Source organism: Silene latifolia, chromosome Y (genome assembly GCF_048544455.1).
Source record: "Silene latifolia isolate original U9 population chromosome Y, ASM4854445v1, whole genome shotgun sequence".
Taxonomy (NCBI): Eukaryota; Viridiplantae; Streptophyta; class Magnoliopsida; order Caryophyllales; family Caryophyllaceae; genus Silene; species Silene latifolia.
This window is the reverse complement of record NC_133538.1, coordinates 416,508,557-416,516,631: the sequence shown is the minus strand read 5'-3', so window position 1 is coordinate 416,516,631 and position 8,075 is coordinate 416,508,557.

Genomic DNA, 8,075 nt, shown 5'->3' with positions numbered 1-8,075 from the left:
GTTCCTTGAAGACGGTATCATTCGAGAAGGCGGTCCATCATAGAAAGTGTTGCCTTGATATGCGTGTCAAGACCGAAGTTCAAGGGACCAAAGGAGTTGGTTTCCAAATTTGTAATAGTTTATTAGATTTACTATTTTAGGAAGGCCATACTAGGATTTTATTTTTATGTTTTGCATTTTATTTATATGTTGCATCTATCGCTAAATCGCCATAACTAAACATGTATTTTAAATCGAGTTTATCGACCGTGTCAATTACAATTATCGTAGTTCACCGCTTTAGTTCACTTAAAACGTGATAGATAATAAATTGACATGACCTCCCGCTAAAATAAATAATTGAGACTTAGCCTTACCAAAAAGTAGAAACCATGAAAACCTATTTCGTGAGGGAGTGCGCTCGGCCACACCGGGGTACAAACCTTGTTACGCAGGGGAAGTGGGTGATAAATGTCTATCCACCGAATTCATGTTGATAAGGGATGAATCGGCTACACCGTGCCGAAGTTAATATGGATTCGGATCATGGACACATTTATTCGAAATTTGGGTTGAACTCAACAAAAGTATTCTCGACCTTTGCCGGATGTGTTTTGGGCTAAAGATAAATATTAATGTAATTTTATCGACCAAGAGTTCTAAAAGTAGAATCGATTAAAGAGTTAATCCACCAAGCTATATTGATAAGGGATGAATCGGCCACACCGTGCCCAAGTTAATATGAATTTGGGTCTTGGAATCATTTATCAAGTTGGGTAGAGGTCACTAGATAAATGCAATAAAACTTGTTTAAATTAAAAATTTACGAGTGTTATTACTATTTTAAAACGACAAGTGTTTTATTCCTTCTATTTTTGTTTTTTAGACCACTTTTATTTCTCATAACAAATGGCCGCACCAAACACCAACGCCACACCTCTCACTAATGTTTCATGGCTCCGACCCTTCATGGATCGTTGTAAACTTGAAAAGAATGGGTCAAATTTCTCTGATTGGGATGCCCAACTCAAATTAGCCGCCCAAGGTGACGACAAGCTTCGTTACCTCACCGAGGCCTCTCCACCCGAACCTAATGCTAGGTAGAGTGCCGCCACTAGGGAAGCATGTGAGGCTTACCACAAAGAGTCCGTCGCTGTGAAAAATGTGTTGATTTTTGCTATGGAGGCGGATCTCCAAAGGAGAGCCTTTAAAATGGGCACCGCTAATGAAATCTATTCCAAACTTGTGACAATGTTCTCACAAACACCGAGGATCGTCCAATATGAGGCGGCCTCGGCATTCTTTGATCTCGATTTTAAGGAGGGCCAAAAGGTTAGCCCTCACGTGCTCAAATTTTTGGAGCTAGTCGAGACATTGAAACTTCAAAAGGTTGAAATCCCCAAGGAACTCATTGTTGATAGGATTCTTCACTCCTTATCCAAAGTCAAGGCATATGTACAATTCCGGGTGAATTTCAATATGCAAGACAAGGACGTGTCTCTTGAAGAGTTGCACAAGTTACTTATGCAAGCCGAAAGAGACATGGGGCTAAGTGTTAACCCACCTAAGGATGTGCTTAATATAAGCACTAAGAGCAAGGGGAAGTTCAAGAAGAATGGAAAAAAGGGTAAGAGGCAAGCTCCCATGTCCACCAAGGCTAAGACTTTTGAAGCTAGCACTTCCAAAACCAAGAAGGGTCCTCTTGATAAATGTCATTATTGTAATGGTGTTGGACATTGGAAGAGGAATTGTTCCCAAGTATCTTGGCGACATCAAAGCTGGAAAGATCACTCCAAAAGGTAAATGACTATCCTTTCTTTTATGTTTCTAATTCAACTATGGTATTTTGATACAAAGTTGTGATAATGTATCCCCTTTTTATTGTAAATAGGGCCTTCTCCAAGCAAAGACAAGGGAAAAGAGAAGCAAGCTTGAGAAATCATGAAGGAGCTGGGAGTAGCTACCGATGAAGCTTGTCTTTTATTATTGTCTTTATTTTAATGTTATGAATTTTAGAACTATTTTGATTTCCGTGTTCGACATGGAAATGGTTGATCCTTTCTAAACAATGGTTGTATTTTGGATTATGGTGGCTTGGCTTGCAACCCAAGTCACCCCTTTTATCGTATTTATTTGTTCTAAATATTCGTCTTTAAATGCTTGCACATAGAAACATATGATCATCTACTTAAGATGATCCCATAGACAACATAATGATAGGATTCATTATATGTCCACAAGCTTAAGGCTTGTGTATGATCAATCATAAAGTGATGTTGAGTTGATGAACTCTTCTAAAGGAATGTTAATTACCAAGTACACTCATTACATCTAAAATCTATTAGTCAATCTATGAGATAGTCCTCCTTCTACTTCAAAATCATTATTTGTGTCTCATAAGCTATCTTTAAATATCTAGTGTATTTATTCTAAAGATAGAATGGGAGAAAAATGAAGACAGAAAGAATACAAAGAATAATTTGTATGCTTGAGTAAATGTGATCTACAAAAGGAAGAATGATTTGTATACCAATATAGATAGTATACTTGAATAGATGAGATCTATAGTCTTGAGTAGATGAGATCTACATGACAAAAGAGACCAAGTGAAGTAATCAAAAGAATATGTTCTTAAGATAACTACACGAGGAGACCAAAAGAAAGTTTTGAAAGAAAATGACTAAAGAAAAGTCTCAACAAGAGATTTTGCTAGTTTATGACCTAGATATAAATAGTGTTTCAATATTGATATTTACTTAAGAGCCTAAATGAAACAAAGTTGCATCCTTGAATATAAATGAGATTTATGACTAAAAGTTGCAAAGAAAGATATGCCGATGTCTACAAAAGCCAAGTTAATTGTTAACCACGCTAGTGTCATTACTTAACCTCATTATGAAAATGAAATGGTTAAACCTCCTTCCAAAAGGGGTATTTTGAAGGACGTGAATTAAATGGGATTTCACTTTTAAATAATGACATTGCTACGCATCATTATAAAAATGAATGAGTTAGAGATTAAAATCTCTTTCCATAAGTTTAAGATTGAAACCTTTTCAAAATAGGTATTTTGAAAAGATATGTTGGGAACATATATGGTTTTATCTTAATAACTTGGCAAAGCAAAATTGATTTCAATTCTTGAAATGTTTTGATTGAGTAGTCAAATACGAAACATGTGGAATTGAGTGGGAGTTTGAAATTATCATGTTAAGACATGAAATTTAGTGGGAGCAATCATCTTGTAAAATTTATAACTCATTACTCATTGAGAATGACGAGCTAGTACTATCTTTCACAAAGAAGTATTTGATTTTTCAATTCTAGATGAAAATGGACTAAGATGAATCCAATCACATCATGGGATGTTGGATAGGCATTGAGATATACACATCAGATCAACGAGAAACGTAGGTTATTCATATCGATGAAAATGGAATTACCATAAGCAGTCATGGTCATTCATTGAACCTAAGAATGATTGATCACATGATTAAAGATTACTAATGTTTCCGCCATTAGAATAATAATGCACACGTCCTATAATGAATCATATGCTTAAGAGCATGATGAGTCATTGGTAAGCCATAGAAGAATCGTCATGAATTCTCAAGAAGAATTAATGAGCTATTCTAGTGTTTCTTCAGTAGAAGAGTCTAGTAGTCATGAGTTGTATCGTTTCTTTATTTATTCATTTATGGTTGTGTAATTCACTAAATACTTTATTTATTTCAATCGTTTCTTAATTGCAACTCCGATTTCACTGGCTCGGGAAACCGAGATGGTAACATCCTCCCATTGCGTTGGCCGGGCAAGAAGGGGGTGTTACAAAGTGATATCAGAGTGACGATTTTGGAACCTAAACCAATGTACCATAATGAACATAGATGCGTCTAATAAAATGAACCCGATATGACTACAATAGAATATCAGTTTTGGATGAGTAGGCGCCCTCATATCAAAAATAGTGCCTATTGTCTCGGTTGGTCACTACATGCGTATGAATATGGGAGAATGTTATGTGGAATGTCATGATTACATGTGTGTGATTATCGTTAGGTTTCTTGCATGATATACTTGATCAAGTGATGTGTGATTATGTATGGAAGTGGAATGCCTGGATTAAGATATGTAGCATGTTTTGAGAATGAGTAACATGTGTTAGTACGAGAATAATAAACCCGTTCTTTGGATTCACATTGCATATTAAATGAGTACTTGTTAATGTTATAGATAGTATATGATTAGTATTGAATAACTGGTTAAGTAGCTGCTAGTTCGAAGGTAATATATCAGAGACGGCAAGTGGGATATCGTACGAACTAACTCGGAACAAGTCCCGAACCTTTCTTTTTGTTGTAAGGGTACCATCATCCGAATTTGATCGAGAATTTCAGACATAAGGGAGTAAGTCGAGCGAGTACGAGTACATATCCGTTCGAGTAAGCAGACACTGGATCGAGTGAACCAGTCACTCAACCGAGTGGACAACTTCAGAAAGAGGTAGAACTCTGAGAAAATTCACTCGACCGAATAACTCGGTCACTCGTCCGAGTGAAGCCGCACTCGATTGAGTGCACTCGGTACTCGACCGAGTGAATCTGACGGGTTGACTCACTCGTGTAATATCTCCTTTTTACCAATTCTTATCTTCTTCTGACCTCTTTCACTCCTCATAATTTTAAATTCTAAAAATGTCTAAAATCACTCCAAAAACTCCATTTCCATCATTTTGGTGCTTGGATTCAAAATTCTTACTCCATCTTACTTCATTAATCACTCCTAATTTAACAATGTAAGTAGTTCATCTTTCTTTAGTTATTCCCTAATTTGATTTTTTCTTGATCTACTCCAATTTGCTAATGTTTCATGAATTATTTGCATGTTTTTGTTTAATTCATGATAGTAATAGACTTTCTACATCATTATTGTTGCTAAAAATCAAAATTTTATGTTGAAATTTTGTCCACCATTGAAGAACTCGAAATGCATGTTAGTAACTCGTGATTTGATTTTTTGGTTGTTGTTCTGTTTAATTGGACTGGATAACAAAGTCCTAACCTTTGTTGTCAATGTTGAATTTTGTTTTATATGTGAAGATTTCGTCTTAAATACAGAGAGCTCGTCTAAATTTTGATTTTTCATATGTCAAACTTAGCTTAATTGCCTTATAAAACAACTATCTTTACTAGTAATAAGGTACAATATCTTGAAAACAAGGATTTCATCTTCAAAGTTGACACATATCTTCGAAGTTGACACACATTTTTCCTTATCCAAAAGAGACTATAGTTTCAAAAACGGTAATACAAATGTTAAAACTTGGATTTTCATGTCCAACATGATTTTAATGTTTCATGTATGTGTTTAATTCGTCATCATGACGTCTTGTATAGTCTTACAATGAGAAAATTTCCATAATTAGACCCCTAATATTTTGAAGTGGATAGTAAGTGTACCCGGATTTTGATTTTCATATTTAAACTCACACTTGAAGATTTTATATTAATTCTCCCATTCTCGCTTTTAATGTGTTGCATTAATTTGATATGGACAATTTGCCTTAAGGTTTGTCACATTGCCGAAACGTGGAAGCATGCCAAATAATTTTGACCCCCATGTTCATCCTCGAAGTAATGGTATTAAGGCTAATAAAAGCTTTCATCATTTTAATTGTTAGAATGTGACCTAACTCCACCAATACTTCATTTTTTTTTCGGAAAACAATTTGTTTTAAGTGAACCTTATTGGAAGGAAAGCCGAGAATGTTGTGTCAAAATTATTCTCAAATGTTGGTTATCAATTTGAATTTGGGGGAAAGCTTATATTCACTTCTAAATTATTTTGATTATTACCTCTTCCATTTCGTATCTTGTTGTGTGATTCAATCTTGTAGCATGTCGAGGAATACTAAAATCGGTCGCAGAAAGAATACCCGTGCCGAACCGGTGATACCACCAGCCATCACCACTCCGGAGTACCCTGGTATTGAGTTTAAGAGCGAAGCCCAAATGGAAGCCTTCATTGTCTTGGTTGGTAGGCGTATGGCCCCGACAAAATGTGTGTCGGCGGATACTTTGCAAGGCTTAGGGATCAAGAAGGAAGTGCATGATATCATCACGTTCCTTAGTTTGGAGGGATTGTACCACTTGTAGAAGGTGAGCTACCATAATCTTACCCTTCAATTCTTAAGCTCCTTTACTTATGACGAGGAAACCCATGCCGTGAGCTTTAGGCTCAAAAACACCTCTTTCAATTTGACAAGTGATGCCTTTGCCGACAAATTAGGTGTGGGGAGGAGAGTCCAGGGTAACTACAACAAGGTCGAGAAAAACATGAAAACTATACACTACTTTCCTTATTTCACGAGTCGCTGTAATGTCCAAGTGAGTACCATAAAAACAAGTGACGTTGAACACCCCGTCCTAAAGATCTTTTTGCGCACCTTGACCAACCTTCTTTGCAGGAGGAAAGACTCGAGCAAACTCAACTCTATGGAGGTACTAATATTGTGTTCCTACCTTAACCCTTACCGGAGAAAGCGTTTTTAGTTCAATGTCGTGTCTATGGTATGCTTAGCTTTGAAAAGGATGACCAAATCAGATAAGTGTTCCTTAGATTGTGGAGCCTTGATAACTAGGTTGGCAAAAGACTAATTAGACCATACCCATGTCCACCCCGATGCCACCACCACCTTACACCAAGGGATATGCCTAACCTCCTGTTGGAGCTTGTGTCCTCCACAAATTAGTGTGATAACATTTGTAAATCTCTTACAGGTTCACAAGGGTATACTTCGTATATTTAATCAGTTGATTAACGTTTACCTAATAACGGTTGGCTTGCTAGAAAGTTTGACGTTATTATCATACAGATGGCGGTGATCAACTGGTCCCTAAAGGTCACACCTATAGGATGTGTTTGAGAAATGTGGTTATAGAAATATAATTACATTGATGCCCAAAATGACTAAAAAGTTAGTCGATGTGTTGATGAGATAATTATTTAATGAAAATTAAATAATATTAAGTTGAGACGAATTAACTGTCAATTCGTAAATTAAATATAATAAGTTATATTTAATTAAATATATATAATGTTAGCTTGGACGAATTCATCTGTTAATTCGTAATTAAATATAATCAGGTGTATTTAATTTCAACAAGCTGAATGTGTCATAGTGGTAATAGTGAGGGTACACATACCAAGAGGTCATGGGTTCGATCCTCACTAGATGACAACTCAACACATATTATATATTTTTGGAAAGACCAAAAATAAGGAAATTTTTATTCCTTATTTCGGTCAACATTGGCCGAAAATTAGGAGAGTGATATCTTTCCTAATTAACTTGGTAATTCGGTCTGTATAAAAAGAAAGGGAGAGAATTATTTCTACTCTAATGCTTTTTCTGGACCTAGCCTCCTCTTTCTCATCACAAGAACACAAAGACAATTAAATTTTACAGAAAATTTTAGATTGATTTCTAGCATAATCAAAGGGCATATCTCAGATCGTCATGGGTGCAACTAATAGGCGAATATCAATTTTGATATTGTTCTTAGGCCATATTTGCTAGGACCGAAGGTTAATTCTAAATCTTTTTACTTATGTTTATGTATTTTATTTTATGACCTTAGATCATCTTTATTAAATCGTTATAATCCTTCTAGTTTAAGGGAAGTATACAGATTTATTTCCCACAAGTGGTATCAGAGCAATAGGCTACGATTTTAATTTTGATGATTTTCATAAAATTTGTATGTGCACAATAGGATTTTCGAAAAAAAAAAAATTAAGGTTTCGAATTTTTTTTGTGGTTCGAAAATTTTTTTTGTGCCGTTTTTTTGTGCCGTTTTTTTTCTTCTGTTTGATGATATTTTTCCATTCTATTTTTCATATTATAGTTTATAATCAGTTAAAATTATCATATGAAGAATTGGTAGTTTTTGATTTAATGCAGATTAAGTTAAAATTAAATGGAATCGTCATGTTTATGATAAAAAGATTGTTTTTGCTATATAGTTTTTGGCATATAAATTGATCATGTTTATTATTTCATATGCTAATCATGTTCTAATAGCAAAGGTAAACAA